This window comes from Oncorhynchus keta, chromosome 7 (assembly GCF_023373465.1).
Source record: "Oncorhynchus keta strain PuntledgeMale-10-30-2019 chromosome 7, Oket_V2, whole genome shotgun sequence".
Classification (NCBI taxonomy): domain Eukaryota; kingdom Metazoa; phylum Chordata; class Actinopteri; order Salmoniformes; family Salmonidae; genus Oncorhynchus; species Oncorhynchus keta.
In genome coordinates this window covers 12,938,776-12,956,531 of record NC_068427.1, presented here as the reverse complement: position 1 = coordinate 12,956,531, position 17,756 = coordinate 12,938,776, and the positions used below count along the sequence as shown (strand labels likewise).

The 17,756-nt window shown below is 41.0% G+C and overlaps 1 protein-coding gene across 1 annotated transcript in view; it reads right to left on the bottom strand.

Annotated features, from left to right (window-relative positions):
- Positions 1–17,756, bottom strand: part of b3galt1b (UDP-Gal:betaGlcNAc beta 1,3-galactosyltransferase, polypeptide 1b) — a 142,904-nt gene extending 125,148 nt beyond the window's left edge. Inside the window, exon 1 of the mRNA XM_035774204.2 lies at positions 17,654–17,756. The gene's annotated coding sequence lies outside the window, so the exon portion shown is untranslated. The remainder of the gene's footprint in view (positions 1–17,653) is intronic.

Here is a 17,756-nt window from a genome sequence, read left to right as displayed (position 1 = left end):
AGGAATGGTTCATAATTCACCCAACTTATTGTGGGAAGCTTGTGGAAGGCTACCTGAAACTTTTGACCCAAGTTAAACAATTTAAAGGCAATGCTAACAAATACTAATTGAGTGGATGTAAACTTCTGACCCACTGGGAATGTGATAAAATAAATAATTCTCTCAACTATTTTTCTGAGATTTCATGTTCTTAAAATAAAGTGATGATCTTAACTGATTTAAGACAGTGATTTTTTACTAGGATTAAATGTCAGGAATTGTGAAAAACTGAGTTTAAATGTATTTGGCTGAGGTGTATGTTAATTTCACACTTCAACTGTATAACATTTACTTTTACTTTTTACTTTTATTCAAGTATGATGATTGAGTACTTTTTACACCAGTACTTAAGTACATTTAAAAGCAGATACTTTTACTCAAGTATTTTACTTGGTGACTTTCACTTTTACTTGAGTAATTTTCTATGAAGGTATCTGTACTTTTACTCAAGTACGACAATTGAGTACTTTTTCCACTACTGTACCCCTGCTAGATTACGGAGACATAATGTCAGGAGAATTCTATACTCCTGTTCATTAATTAATTCAATTAAGTTACCCGTAGTCTGTTATATCAGGATTTGTAAGATACTGATAGAAAAGGAAACAGACAGAGGCCCAGTCTACCAAATTTAAATGTTTATTCACGGGAATGTTCTGACGTGTACAGTACAAGACCTTCAATTTATAGCGACACACATACTTCCACACCAAACATCAAGTCCGCTCGCCAACAGAGCCTAGGGGAGTATGTGAGAATAGTGTCTTCCTACCCTCCCCTATGATAGGGAGAGACCTGGGACTGGGAAGTTCTCAGTGTCCCAGCCAAGGTCTCCCCGGATCTGGCTCAGACAGATAGCCTGTTCTCAAAACACTAGACACATTGTTCCCAAAACGTTGATTCTGACTGAAACCACACACCGTATTATAATATATAGATCATATTATAATTTATAGATCGGCAGGTTAGGGTGCTCTCAAGCGGCTAGATGTTCTTTACCATCCGGCCATCAGATTATCCACCAATGCTCCTTATAGGACACATCACTGCACTCTATACTCCTCTGTAAACTGGTCATCTCTGTATACCCGTCGCAAGACCCACTGGTTGATGCTTATTTATAAAGCCCTCTCAGGCCTCACTCCCCCCTATCTGAGATATCTACTGCAGCCCGTATCCTCCACATACAACACCCATTCTGACAGTCACATTCTGTTAAAAAGGTCCCCAAAGCACACACATCCCTGGGTCGCTCATATTTTCAGTTCGCTGCAGCTAGCGACTGGAACGAGCTGCAACAAACACTCAAACTGGACAGTTCTATCTCAATCTCTTCATTCAAAGACTCAATCATGGACACTCTTACTGACATTTGTTGCTGCTTTGATTGATGCATTGTTGTCTCTACCTTCTTGCTCTTTGTGCCGTTGTCTGTGCCCAATAATGTTTGTACCATGTTTTGTGCTGCTACCATGTTGTGCTGCTGCTATGTTGTGTTGCTACCATGTTGTTATCATGTTGTGTTGCTACCATGCTGTGTTGCCATGTGTTGCTGCCATGCTATGTTGTCGTCTTAGGTCTCTCTTTATGTAGTGTTGTGTTGTCTCTCTTGTCGTGATGTGTGTGTTGTCCTATTTCTTTTAAATGTATTTTTATTTTTAATCCCAGCCCCCGTCCCTACAGGAGGCCTTTTGTCTTTTGGTAGGCCATCATTGTAAATAAGAATTTCTTCTTAACTGACTTGCCTAGTTAAATTAAGGTTAAATAAAAAATACCAAATAAATATCTTGCCTGGTTGGCCTTGTCCGGGGGTATCGTTGGATCGGGCCAGTGTCTCCCCACCCCCGTCTCAGTTGCCAGTATCTATGCTGCAATAGTAGTCTGTGCCGGGGGGCTAGTGTCAGTCTGTCCTAATTGGTGTAATTCTCCTGTCTTATCTGGCGTCCTGTGTGATCTTAAGTATGCTCCCTCTAATTCTCCCATCTCTCTCTCGCTTTTCTCTCTCCCCTCCTGGAGGACATAAGCCCTAGGACCATGCCTCAGGACTACATGGTCTGATGATTCCTGGCTGTCCCCGTCCTCAGTTCACCGGACATGCTACTGCTGTTTTGACCCTCTCTCTCCCTTTATCTCGCTTCTTCTCGCTCTCTCTACCGCACCTGCTGTCTCGACCTCTGAATGCTCGGCTATGAAAAGCCAACTGACATTCACCCTTTATAACCACTGTGATTATTATTTGACCTGCTGGTCATCTACGATCGTTTGAACATCTTGAAGAACGATCTGACCTTAATGGACATGTACTCTTGTAATCTCCGTCAGGCACAGCCTGAAGTGCCTAGTTACTCTCTGTTTCTTCCTAGGTTCCTGCATTTCTAGAGTTTTTCCCTAGCCACCGTGCATCTGCATGGCTTGCTCTTTTGAGCTTTAGGCTGGGTTTCTGAATAAACATTTTGTGACATCTGCTGATGTAAAAAGGCCTTTAGAAATACATTTGATTGATTGATACAGTATACCACAGTCCACAAAAATTACTATAGTATTTACAAAATAATTTTTACTAAAGTATTTATACTATAGTAAACTGCAAATACTACAGTATAAAATGTATTCCTATATAGGATTCATAATTGTGTCCATATTGTCCATGAGTTTCTAGTGGTTAGACCATATGTTTCAAGAGAAAATAACCTAATTAATGAAAAAAACTATCTAATCAACAATGGAATTAATTTCAATTAATGCAACTCTTCCAACTATTTACTTTTTTCCACAACTGCAACCAATTCATTGCCAAAATATGTATTACAAAGACATGGACATAGCATTTTTTTTTTTCAATTGTGTGGATATTTCATGTTGAAACCCACATATTAAACACCAATGGTTTATATTTATGATCATTTATGATTGACAGATATAATTACAGCCACCTGTGATAATATGAATTACCCTAAAGGGCCATTAGTTGTCTTGTGATAAATTACATAAAAGTTAGAACAATACTGGTAGTTCACTGGTAAACATTGAAATGTCCAGTTTTACACCATCCCTTTGCAACCCTATCCAGAACAACAACAGTTTATGAATCTAATCTCACAAAGAAGACTAGAGAAATAGCACCACAAAATGTAATGACATGAGCGGAAGAAAAACTGTCCAAAGTAGGCTAAAAAGAAATGGCCGTATGACAGTTAAGCACATCATCTGTTTCAGTGGAGTCAAAATACTCTAAATAAGTGGTTGATGTGATGATGTTAAATGAGTGAAGAGTGAAGTTCTCTGGTTAAGTTGGGCAATGAGGCGTGCTGTATACAATATTTACCTACGGTCTGTGTGAGTCCTCCGAGTCCTTCCTCTGCTGGAACTTTAGTGGCGACCCAAATCCATTTGGACCACTCCATCCTCTCAGATAGAGAGCTAATTTTCTCCATGACTTCACAAACTACTCTTCTGCACGAGATTACGTTTTTCTTCTAAAATAATGCAATCAAACATCTCTGGAGACCTGAAAATAGCTGTGCAGCGACGCTCCCCATCCAACCTGACAGAGCTTGAGAGGATCTGCAGAGAAGAATTGAAGAAACTCCCCAAATACAGGTGTGCCAAGCTTGTAGCATCATACCCAAGAAGACTCTGCTGTAATCGCTGACAGAGGTGCTTCAACAAAGTACTAAGTAAAGGATCTGAATACCTATGTAAATGTCATATTTCTGGGGGGTTTTTAAACAATGTAATCAATTTTAGAATGAGGCTGTAACCTACCAAAATGTGGAAAAAGTCACAGGGTCTGAATAGTTTCCGAATGCTGTAACTCAAACCCAATTTTTATGAGGTGGTGGAAAGTCAGAGAGAGGGGGCAGGAAAGAGAGCAAGGGTTTTCAGCATTTCCAATTGACTTTACTGTACCTTAATTCACCTATTAGCTGACTATTGACCTTCTGGGATTTGCTCTCACCTCTTTGTAGAATTCACCACCCCAATAAGCTCAATTGAACCCTTCAAATTAAATAACCATATATGTCAATTTTGGGAAATGTTAGTGATATGGTATATTTCTAGTTGTATAGTCAATATGAATCATCCAGAGTCTTGATATTACATACAAAAATGGACAACATGTACAATGCATGTACATTTCAGTTGAGAACTCTGGACATTACAGTGAACTTCTAATACAAAATATATAAAGACACAACATCTGTAATCATCTGAAAATAAACAATACACTATGGTTCTTCGGTTGAAGGGTTCAATTATTGTGAGGAAGAGGGTTCAAGAAAAGGTGGAAGATATCAGTCTGACTATCAGCAAGAACTTATGTGATTAATACACGCAACTAAAGAAGAATGATTTCTATACTTCTAGATGTGGGTACAGTGCCACTTTGAAAATGCCAACCCAGTTCCCTGCGGCGATACAGATGCAGGATCTTAATTCGACCTATAATTGTCAGAGCAAAGTAATCCTGCAGCAACAGAATTTGAATGTTTAGTCCATAACGTTGCTGGATCGGTGGTTGGGCTATTAGCTGGCCAAAAGTAGGATACATGAAAAGTGCAATACTGTTAATATAACTATGTGGGCTTTCAGTGAATGTATGTAAATCACAAAGCTCATCTGCATTTCCTGCAGTGCAGGAAAATTCTCAGCAACAAAAAAGTGATCAAATGAAGATCCTACATATACTGTATAGGCTCGTCCTCTGCACAGTTATGAAATGGAAGATCAAAATGAACTGTGTTACTTTGTTCACTGTGCAGTGGAGTTGTTTGTATACGACTGCCTAAAGCATCATTTTGTATTGATGAAGAGGCTAAACCTACAACAGGCTCAGCAGAAGGACACTATCAATAGCGCTACTGCTCTCCTTCCAATCCCACATAGACTTCCTCTGAAGCTCTATGACAAACATGTCCGCAAATATAAACCACAATCATCAATAAACTGGCACGACACTATAGACAAGTATTTCAAAATCAAGTCGATGTTATTCAATTGCTTTAAACTGTAGAGAATGCACATTTATTTTGGTTGTTTACAGGGGAACTAAACAAATTGACAGTATAATATGTTAAGTAGATTTCTTTTGGGTGAAAAATATTTATTCTCTTGAGATGCCTGGATTTAGTAAGGTTTTGGTGAACTGACTTTTGAGGCATTTCAAAACGGAAGCACTGGGAGGACAGAATAAATCAGATTTAAATTCAGCTTTCAGACAGGGAGGGCTTGGAAGTTGCTCGTCTGACTGAGACAGATTGTCAGCAAGAGAAAGTCGAGTCTAGAGGGGATTTACAACAAGGCTCTGTTAGTAAGTCTAAAGGCACACCGTATAACAAGACTGATATGCAGATTCCTATAAGCAGATTCCTATAGTCATTGTCATCATTGCCTAGACATCAGTTATAGATTAAAGGGACATGAATACATAATCAAACCATTGACCTTTAAATGAATTTGTGAAACACTTATCATTCTATTGAAGTGTCGTAATCAATTGTGAAGACATACAGTGGGGCAAAACTGTATTTAGTCAGCCACCAATTGTGCAGGTTCTCCCACTTAAAAAGATGAGAGAGGCCTGTAATTTTCATCATAGGTACACTTCAACTATGACAGACAAAATGAGAAAAAAATCCAGAGAATCACATTGTAGGATTGTTAATTAATTTATTTGCAAATTATGGTGGAATATAAGTATTTGGTCACCTACAAACAAGCAAGATGTCTGGCTCTCACAGACCTGTAACTTCTTCTTTAAGAGGCTCCTCTGTCCTCCACTCGTTACCTGTATTAATGGCACCTGTTTGAACGTGTTATCAGTATAAAATACACCTGTCCACAACCTCAAACAGTCACACTTCAAACTCCACTATGGCCAAGACCAAAGAGCTGTCAAAGGACACCAGAAACAAAATTGTAGACCTGCACCAGGCTGGGAAGACTGAATCTGCAATAGGTAAACAGCTTGGTTTGAAGAAATCAACTGTGGGAGCAATTATTTGGAAATGGAAGACATACAAGACCACTGATAATCTCCCTACATCTGGGGCTCCACGCAAGATCAGACCCCGTGGGGTCAAAATGATCACAAGAACGGTGAGCAAAAATCCCAGAACCACACAGGGGGACCTAGTGAATGACCTGCAGAGAGCTGGGACCAAAGTAACAAAGCCTACCATCAGTAACACACTACTGACTCAAATCCTGCAGTGCCAGACGTGTCCCCCCTGCTTAAGCCAGTACATGTCCAGGCCCGTCTGAAGTTTGCTAGAGAGCATTTGGATGAGCCAGAAGAAGATTGGGAGAATGTCATATGGTCAGATGAAACCAAAATAAAACGTTTTGGTAAAAACTCAGCTCGTCGTGTTTGGAGGACAAAGAGTGCTGAGTTGCATCCAAAGAACACCATACCTACTGTGAAGCATGGGGGTGGAAATATCATGCTTTGGGGCGGTTTTTCCGCAAAGGGACCAGGACGACTGATCCGTGTAAAGGAAAGAATGAATGGGGCCATGCATCGTAAGATTTTGAGTGAAAACCTCCTCTCATCAGCAAGGGATTGAAGATGAAATGTGGCTGGGTCTTTCAGCATGACATCGATCCCAAACACAACGCCCGGGCAACGAAGGAGTGGCTTCGTAAGAAGCATTTCAATGTCCTGGAGGGGCCTAGCCAGTCTCCAGATATCAACCCCATAGAAAATCTTTGGAGGGAGTTGAAAGTCCGTGTTGCCCAGCAACAGCCCCAAAACATCACTGCTCTAGAGGAGATCTGCATGGAGGAATGGGCCAAAATACCAGCAACAGTGTGTGAAAACCTTGTGAAGACTTACAGAAAACGTTTGACCTCTGTTATTGCCAGCAAAGGATATATAACAAAGTATTGAGATAAACTTTTGTTATTGACCAAATACTTATTTTCCACCATAATTTGCAAATATAGTCATTAAAAATCCTACATGTGATTTTCTGGATTTTTTTCTTCTCATTTTGTCTGTCATAGTTGAAGTGTACCTATGATGAAAATTACAGGCCTCTCTCATCTTTTTAAGTGGGAGAACTCGCACAATTGGTGGCTGACTAAATACTTTTTTGCCCCACTGTATAGATGAGGTTGCTGTAGTCCTTGCGCTTACAATGGAAACAACGCATAAACTATACAACTCAGCATAAGATTATTGATAGTGTAAAAGGACTTTAATATTAAAAGATAGGTTTAAAGGGGAAAATAGGAGGAAAATAGGAGGAAATGCAATTATTCCACTGGGGTGTCTGGCTCAAATAGCTGAAGAGCTGAAAAGTTAAACTGCTCCAGTTGGATTCCCCAGCTTAATCCTAAACAGCCAGACAGCGAGCGGCAGACTGAGGTTTACATGATTATGTGTGCAGTGCACTGCAGAAAACTAATCCCGTCTTTCACAGCCCTTTATTCCACACACAGGACTCTAGCAGCATGTCTAAAATGCCACTAGAAAGAACAGAACATAAACAACATCTGTGTTTCTCTCACCAACCCCCTAAAATGGGGTTATTATAGTATATTACAGCTGCAACACAGTAAAAGTCCATTTGTTTTTTCATTAGTGACGGAGGGACGGACGGAATTGCTACAGTTAAATATCGCTATATTATTTTGGATTATATAATATCGCTACTTTGACACCAAGTATCGATAAAAAAAATGAACTGCTAGGTATTTTTTATCCTATAGCTTGTTCTCCAACTTCTTTTTAAATAGTGAGCAAACATGTTTTTAGCACTTTCAATTCCATGACTGATCATCGTTTTCTCGTGATCTCTAGTCTCTCTGCAGCAGACATACAGTGAATTCGGAAAGTATTCAGACCCTTTGACTTTTTCCACATTTTGTTACATTAAAGCCTTATTCTAAAATGTATTCAATTGTTTTTTCCCCTCATCAATCTACACACAATACCCAATAAGGACAAAGCAAAAACACGTTTTTTAAACATTTTGCAAATGTATTCAAAATGAAAAAATTAAAGACATAAGCATTCAGACCCTTTAATCGGTACTTTGTTTAAGCACCTTTTGCAGTGATTACAGCCTCGACCCTACAAGCTTGGCACAACTGTGTTTGGGGAGTTTCTCCCATTCTTTCCCCGCAGATCCTCTCAAGCGCTGTACGGTTGGATGGGGAGTGTTGCTGTAAAACTATTTTCAGATATCTACAGAGATGTTCGATCAGGTTCAAGTCCGGTCTCTGGCTGGGCCACTCAATGACCTTCAGAAACTTGTCCCGAAGCCACTCCTGCATTGTCTTGGCTGTGTGCTTAGGGTCATTGTCCTGTTAGAAGGTGAACCTTCACCCCAGTCTGAGGTCTTGAGCGCTCTGGAGCAGGTTTTAATCAAGGATCTCTCTGTACTTTGCTCTGTTCATCTTTCCCTCGATGCTGACTACTCTTCCAGTCCCTGCCACTGAAAAACATCCCCACATCATGACTCTGCCACCACCATGCTTCATCGTAGGTGCCAGGTTTCCTCCAGATATGACGCTTGACATTCAGGCCAAAGAGTTCAATCTTGATTTCATCAGACCAGATAATCTTGTTTCTCATGGTCTGTGAGTCTTTTGGCAAACTCCAAGCGGGCTGTCGGCAAACTCCAAGCGGGCTGTCATGTGCCTTTTACTGAGGAGTGGCTTCCGTCTGGCCACTCTACCATAAAGGCCTGATTGGTGGAGTGCTGCAGAGATGGTTGTCCTTCTAGAAGGTTCCCCCATCTCAACAAAGGAACTCTGGAGCTCTGTCAGAGTGACAGTCGGGTTCTTGGGTCACCTCCCTGACTAAGGCCCTTCTCCCCCAATTGCTCAGTTTGGCCGGGTGGCCATCTCTAGGAAGAGTCATGGTGGTTCCAAACGTTTTCCATTTAAGAGTGATGGAGGCCACTGTGTTCTTGGAGACCTTCAATACGGCAAACATTTTTTGGTACCCTTCCCCTAATCTGTGCCTCGACACAATCCTGTCTCGGAGCTCTATGGACAATTCATTCAAACTCATGGCTTGGTTTTTGTTCTGATATACACTGTCAACGGTAGGACCTTATATAGACAGGCGTGTGCCTTTCCAAATCATGTCCAATCAATTGAATATACCACAGGTGGACTCCAATCAAGTTGTAGAAGAATCTCAAAGACGATCAATGGAAACAGGATGCACCTGAGCTCAATTTCGAGTACCATAGCAAAGGATCTAAATACGTATGTAAGTAAGTATTCAAAATGGGGGAAAAGTCCAGGGGTCTGAATACTTTCCAAATGCACTTTATAGTGAGCAATATCTTTGGAACATCAAATCACAATAACATCACAGTATCGAATCGCAATACATATAGAATCGTGAGAATCACAATAAATATTGTATCGGGACCTAAGTATTGTGATAATATCGTATCGTTAGGTCCATGGCAATTCCTAGCCCTACTTTTCATGGCTGCCTTTAGACTTCCCGTCATCTCAAGGTCATGGGTTCAGTCGACTACATGGAAGGGAAGGCTTTGTGAAATCACTGAAAACATGCCCTGATCACAAGGGAAATCAAGTCAAATTCTCAAGAGGCCTCAGAACCACTCTTCTCCTATCAGGCAGCTGGGACAGGGAGGGAGGCAGACCAATATTCCGCAAGTGCTCCTTTCCCATATTGTTTTCTTTGAAATTCCCTCCATTCTTTATGAACGTTTGCATATTTATCACCGACTGGAGAGGGAAGGAAATGTTCATACATAATTCTGTGTAAAATGGGATTACTAAATAAACGGGTTGCAAGTGATACATGCAGTTTCTACAACTGGTTGTCAATCATCTTTGTGAATAGGCAAAATCATAGAAAAACAAAGCAAGATAAACAATGATCAATGATTTAAGTCTCTACATAATATTAAACATTTTGTGGAGCGGCCGCACATTTCAATTATTATGTATTGCATGTTGTGGCTTCAAACAGCATATACAGTGGCTTATTATTACAAAAGAATGATACATCTAAACTTGGATGGCAGCATAAGGACCACGAAAAGAGTGTCTACTCCAAGCTTTGTTTACTGATTTCGGTGTTGAGGTAAACAACCAGCCAAAAGTGTCCATGGATGATAACGGGCATCCCTCCTATACAACACCTACTGGTTAAACAACAAGGTTCCCACTCAACACCATGTCTTTGTCTGCTGCCCTTTCGGATCGCTGTGTACAAGTTCAGTGTTTCAGTCAGTTAGCAGCAGCTCATCAGTATGCACTGAGAGGAACACCTGTGGTGTATGCTCCAGAGTTTCATTTGATTGCTAATGTTTCCTTCAGAGACCTTCCGTTAAAGACGGAAGAGACAAGTAATGAGACCTGTGCAAAGGGGGATTGGAATGCTAACAACAGAATGTGCATAAAACCAGGATGCAGGTCGCCAGCCCGCCACACAAACAGCTGAGAGCAAGTCAGCCTGGGATATTGTCCAGAGGCTGGGAAGTATTCAGAGCTTGTTTATTTCCGCTGTTAGAGTTATTTATTTGGTTTTAAGACAACTCCTGCGTCCACACGTACCTCCCGAAAAATTGCGATGCCCAATACTATAGCAGCGAGGTGTCAGAAATGTAGCGGGAAGCTGGGACAGGGTTTGTTTTCCATCTTTTAAGCACTATGCAGCTCTCAGAGCATTGATTGCACTCTCCCTGCGATGAGATATTGAGGCAGCTTAAAGAGATAAATAAGTAAATCAAGTAAAGGTAGGACACTAAATCTACAATTCAAGCACATTTCTTTCAGTTTGTTTTTATGCTTGTAAATTGCCTGGGTTAATATACTGGAACAATCTTTTGTGTCATGTCCTGTTAGTAACATAGCATGGTACATTTCAACATTGTAAACCTGCATACTCTGCTTAATCAAAATCTGAATTCCTAGATGTATCTTGAGGTCCCATGTACTTGGATGGCTTAGTAAAAGGGTATATTATACGAACAGGAACCAACTGATGGATGCTTACAGCAAGACTTAAATGCACTCCCAACACCTCTCACCGTACTCTATATAAGGCATCTCCTATGAATACTTGCATTTCAACGTTTTCTTTTTTAAAAACATGTACTAAAATATTAAATAGCGTTACTGAAATCCAAATTACTAAAAACAGTTCTGTGCAGTGATTCAAAGTAACACACAAGGCTAAACTGGGAATCTGGGATTCCATCTAAAGTGAATTCACTTGCCCATGAAATTGTAGATTGGATAAAATAGATGAAACACTGAGAATGCAAAATACTATCCTGCATACTGATAAGATAAAAAGTAATTACTAATGTTATCAGAAGTTACAATGAATACTTCCTAATCAGGTTTTGGGTCCAACTATGGAATCAAGATATGAGACCAGGGCTAATCAGTATAGTGATAATGTGCCACATAAGTATAGAGAGTTGGCTCACAATGATGCCATCAAATTTAGTGAATGATACCTATCAAAACGACAATAATCAGGAAAACCAAAAAGACAACCATCTAGCATTTGCCACATTTACAAAAGTTATATTTCTGTTTGGATACCAAAAACATGAAAGCAACTGAAGATGTGTTACTGAAACAATACTCAGCCGTGGCGTAGTGGAGAATATAGGTACAGTGCATTCGGGAAAGTATTCAGATACCTTGACTTTTCCACATTTTGTTACGTTACAGCCTTGTTCTATAATGGATTTTTTTAAATGTCCCTCATCAATCTACACACCATACACTACAATGACAAAGCGAAAACAGTTTTTTTGAAATTTTAGAAAATCTATAAAAAAATGTAAAACAGAAATCCCTTATTTACATAAGTATTCAGAACTTTGCCATGAGACTCAAAATTGAGCTCAGGTGCATCCTGTTTCCATTGGTCATCCAATGAGATCATTGAGATCTTTCTACAACTTGATTGGAGTTCACCTGTGGTAAATTCAATTGATTGGACACGATTTGGAAAGGCACACACCTGTCTATATAAGGTCCCACAGTTGACAGTGCATATCAGAGCAAAAACCAAGCCATGAGGTCGAAGGAACTGCCTGTAGATATCATGACACAAGGCAAGACTCAGATGCAGATACAGGAGGAAGATGGTTGAAGTTTAAGATGTTTAATAATTCAAAAGTTGTAGGCAAGAGAATGGTCATGGACAGGCAAAGGTCAAAACTAGTCCCGGAGGTACAGAGTGGCATACAGACTTGAGGTCAAGACAGGCAGAATGGTCAGGCAGGCGGGTAGAGAGTCCAGAAACAGGAAAGGGTCAAAACCGGGACGACCAGAAAAAGGAGAATAGCAAAAAGCAGGAGAACGGGAAAAACACTGGTTGACTTGGAAGCATACAAGACGAACTGTCACAGAGAGACAGGAAACACAGGGATAAATACACTGGGGGAAACAAGCAACACTTGGAGGGGTGGAGGCAATAACAAGGACAGGTGAAACAGATCAGGGTCAAGGCACAGATCTGGGGAAGGGTACCAAAAAATGTCTGAGACATTGAAGGTCCCCAAGAACAAAGTGGCCTCCATCATTCTTAAATGGAAGAAGTTTGGAATCACCAAGACTCTTCCTAGAGCTGGCTGCTTGGCCAAACTGAGCAAAAACGGGGGAAAAGGGCCTTGGTCGAGAGGTGACCAAGAGCCCGCTTGCAGTTTGCCAAAAGGCACCTAAAGGACTCACAAACCATGAGAAACAAGATTCTCTGGTCTGATGAAACCAAGACTGAACACTGGCCTGAATGCCAAGCGTCACGTCTGGAGGAAACATGGCACCATCCCTACAGTGAAGCACAGTGGTGGCAGCATCATGCTGTCGGAAGGTTTTTCAATGGCAGAGAATGGGTCAGGATCGAAGGAAAGATGAACGGAGCAAAGTACAGAGATCCTTGATGGAAACCTTTTCCAGAGTGCTCAGGACCTCAGACTGGGGCGAAGGTTCACCTTCCAACAGGACAACGACCCTAAGCACACAGCCAAGACAACGCAGGGGTGGCTTCGGGACAAGTCTCAGAATGTCCTTGAGTGGCCCAGCCAGAGCCTGGACTTGAACTCGATCGAACATCTCTAGAGAGACCTAAATGTAGCTGTGCAGCGACGCTCCCCATCCAAGCTGACAGAGCTTGAGAGGATCTGCAGCGAAGAATGGAAGAAACTCCCAAAATACGGTTGTGCCAAGCTTGTAGCGTCATACCCAAGAAGACTCAACGCTGTAATCACTGCCAAAGGTGGTTCAACAAAGTACTGAGTAAAGGGACTGAATACCTTTGAAATGTGATATTTCATTAAAAAAACATTGTTTTATACATTTGCAAAAATGTATAAAAATCTGTTTATGCTTTGTCATTAAGGAGTGTTGTCTGTAGATTGATGAGGAAAACCCCCGCATCTAATCACTTTTAGAAAAAGGCTGTAACATAACAAAATGTGGAAAAAGTCAAAGAGTCTAAATACTTTCCAAATGCCCTCTATGTCACTGATTCGAATAGGGTTCACCATGCGGTAGTAGAGAGAACAGTCTATGACTAGGGTGGCTGGAGTCTTTGACAATTTTTTGTGCCTGTATTACTGACAGTCATTTGCCGTTGTCATTATCGGAGTGGAAACGTTGTTTGCAGAGTTCACAACCTGTTACACTTCTGAGAAAAAAGTTTTGCTTTATTTCATAAGCATCATTTTACAAGTTGTCATTTTTTTCAATGTCTTTTGTATGGTGAGCTCCATGTGAGCAATGAGCATTTGTCTGGTTTCTCTGTCCTGATAACATTGAGGGAGCGCACCTGAGCACACGTCGAAGTAGGCCTACTGTACCTTGCCTGCTGAGCGCAAATGTAGAAAAGTGCCCAGTTGGGGATGTCTGATTTCTGATTGTCTTAACTCACCACATCCACCACTATTATAAGCTGAGCTTCTCAGTCATTTTTTCTTCACCTCACACAGTAAGTCATCAAAGTCTGTTTTTTTAACATCCATTGCGAATAATAATAACAGATCCTCACAGTATTTTTTAAAATTCATTCCAACACTATCCCGGCCTCGATAATCACCAAGACGCGGTGTGAAAGAGCAAAATATCATGAGCTGATGACCCCATATATCCAGTGGTGTAGTGATGCCTGGAGAAGTACGGTACTGTAGGTATACTCACATTTTGCCAATAATTTCCTAAACGGCCGCCCGATGAAAGAAAGGTGTCCCCTTGTGAAAAATCTGATGCACAACAGTGACATACAGTGCCTTCAGGAAGTACACTACATGACCAAAAGTATATGGACACCTGCTTGTTGAACATCACATTCCAAAATCATGGGTATAATATGGAGTAGAGGTCGACCGATTATGATTTTTCAATGCGGATACCGATTATTGGAGGCCAAAAAAAAGCTGATACCGATTAATATATATATACATATTTTGACATATTATGACAATTGCTACAATACTGAATGAACACTTTTATTTTCATTTAATATAATACATATGGGCTTTTGGATGGGTGTTCTTAAGGTGATTCCACAGATTGGTGGTATTTTTTGATTTTAGGTCGCACCAATGTGTCGGTGGAATCACCGTACGTGCACGGTGCCCAGCCCGCCACAGGAGTTACTAGTGCGCGATGGGACAACGACATCCCTGCCGGCCAAACACTCCCCTAACCCGGACGACGTTGAGCCCCGCCCCAATGGGTCTCCCGTTCATGGCTGGCTGCAACAGAGCCTGGACTCGAACCCAGAATCTCTAGTGGCACAATTGCGGTGCAGTGCCTTAGACCACCGCGCCACTCGGAAGGCCCCTATGTAAGGGCTATTTGACCAAGAAGGAGATTGATGGAGTGCCGCATCAGATGACCTGGCCTCCACAATCACCCGATCTCAACCCAATTGAGATGGTTTGGGATGAGTTGGACCGCAAAGTGAAGGAAAACAAGCAAACAAATGCTCAGCATATGTGGGAACTCCTTCAAGACTGTTGGAAAAGCATTCCAGGTGAAGCTGGTCGAGAGAATGACAAGAGTGTGCAAATCTGTAATCAAAGCAAAGGGTGGCTACTTTTAAGAATATAAAATACATTTGATTTGTTTAACACTTTTTTGTTTACTACGTGATTCCAAACTTTTGACTGGTACTGTACGTACCTGCCTATAGAACTCAAATCCCTGTCTAACTGATTTGTTCTGCCAATAACATTTATTCTGTGATCCACTTAATCCAGAGCTGTGGAACACCGAATTCCACAATGACCATGCCAGTGGGCCTTGAGAGCCAGACAATTCCCTCAGAGAAACCCAATTATAGCTCCAGTGCCTCTTCAGGAACTGGGCTTTAAATATATAATGCACCGCCCAAAGGGAACAGGTAAAGGCAACTCCTAAAGCTCTACTAAAGCTCTGCAAAAACACACATGCCTGTGTACTTATTTTATTTTGCCCCCCTTTCATCAAATACAAGCCTTGGTTTGGGAATGAGAAATATCATGAGAAGATATTGGGCGATGAAACAAATATCCTACAGATGTACCTACTGGTAACTGCTTCATCTGTTCTGAAAAGATGTACGATAAACCAAGTCCTATTGTTTTAATTATAGGGCTGCAGACTTTCATATTCACCCACTTAAATTATTTCCTTGGCATTATATTTTTCACTAGAAATTCTGCAGGAGTCGTGAACCCAACCAGACCCATCTTTGAAAATCATTCCTTGGAATACATTTCACATGCATTGTTGTGTGGTTCCCCATTTGGCCTCCTGCTGCAGCAAATGTCACAGTATGTCAATGCAAAAAAATGTAATCAATTAACTCCCACGTCTATTGAAGCTGCAATCGATATATCAATGTCAAGATACTAGATTCAAAGCTGTAGTTAAAACACAAGGCAGAAATGGGGATACGATAGAGCCTGTGCATGCCAGGATTTTTTCACACACACCTGTCTATATGTTCTGCAGATGTGCATGTTTTATTGGTGCGGGTGTGGTAGTATGAGCAAGAGTTTTGATTTATATTGATGCTTCGGCTGAAGGGATTATGTGATCCAATCGAGTGCAAAATGGCAATGACAAAGACTATTACAGTGGAGATCTAAGGAAGGTGGATGAGGAGCACAGTAGCATTTGTTAGATACCAAACCAATAACTGACATTAAATTGGACACCACACACTCCACATCAAGGTTAAAGGCAGAACCTACAACTACATGACTGCCACGGATGAAAAGCCAAAGGGAGAACATTTATATAAGCAGTCCCCCTTTTGCAGACTTCAAGAGGAATCTCATATAATAAAATAGATGTGCTAAACAAATTCACCACATGTTTGAGGTCAAAAAGGCAAAAACCAAGGACTCAGCATATTCAACATGAATGGAAGCCTGTGAGCGCCTGTTGAAAGGAGGCAGTCACATTGAGGGCACTGACGAGCGACCTACAGGCTCTCACCGTGTAAGGGAGCAGAACTCTTTGACAGCAGCACAAAACGACATAAATTAAAGTGATTGTAGTCAAAGGCGGACATTTTCATTTTCTCTGTAAACACCTAAAATCTCTGCCAAAAGAAGATTGTGCTCGTGCTAGATTGGTATTATCAAGCACACAAACTGAAGAGGTATAGGCTATGCCTTTGTATTGTTGATGTGCTGCCTATCACATTCTCATGGTTATGTTTCAAATCACAATTATGCTTTTTAGTATCAGACAAATCATACAGAGAGAATTGGTATATATCATGTTCCTAAACTACACTAAGCCTAAAAGCATAATCATATGCATGGCCATATGGGATGCATCATGTGCGTGGGCACAGCACGATTTAATAAACGCACTATTAAAATGACTTAACTGCGACGCAATATAATTTAGCCAAATTGACATAATGTATTGTACACAGACACAGAGTGTGTAACTTTACGGTAACACTTTAAATGAAGTAAGTTCTATACCTGTGTCTAGGCTAACATTGGCCCATAGGCATTCCTGTCTTTCAGTCTTCTCATCTTTCTGGAGGTTGGACATAGGACGGGAGATATAACAGACATGATGGTACTATAAGATGAATATGCCTCTGTACAGCCAAGAGGATAGCGGGAGTTTTAGAGATATCAGAAGAAACTACAGTCACTACATGCCATATAGACAACAGTACCTAGAACAGAGCTAGATTAAGACAACCTGCCCGTTTATTTTGATTATTAGAAGACTTCTTCACACCAAGTTTCTAATCGCCAAAATGAAGTTCATTTTGAAGCAGGCTAGTCCACTGTCATTATCAACATAGCCCCCATCAAGAGTTGCTCAGTGCTGCACAATTGAGCAGAAATCATAAATCTATTATCAGTGGGCTCGCGTCCAGCGGAGGGCACAGGAACACGCAGATGCTAGAGCTACACTGTGGTTTTTTAGGAGTTAATTAAGGAAATACTTCGCGACTGAATAAAAAAAAATGTGAACAGTAGCCTGATATGAGCTGGTTGGGACCGTGAACGCAACCGTGTAAATATTACGGTAAACTCATTTACATGGAGTCAAATCCCTGGCATAGGCTACTAAACAGTTGATTAAAGTGGTTCTGAAACAGTACAATAGACGGCAGAAACATGCAAGCTGAGCCTACCTATTTTTTCGTCTCCATCCCATTCAGACTTCTGGTCCTGATGCGAGAGCGGTGCCTTCAGCATCCTAAAGCGAAACGCTATTTGTCTCGAAGAGAACAGATC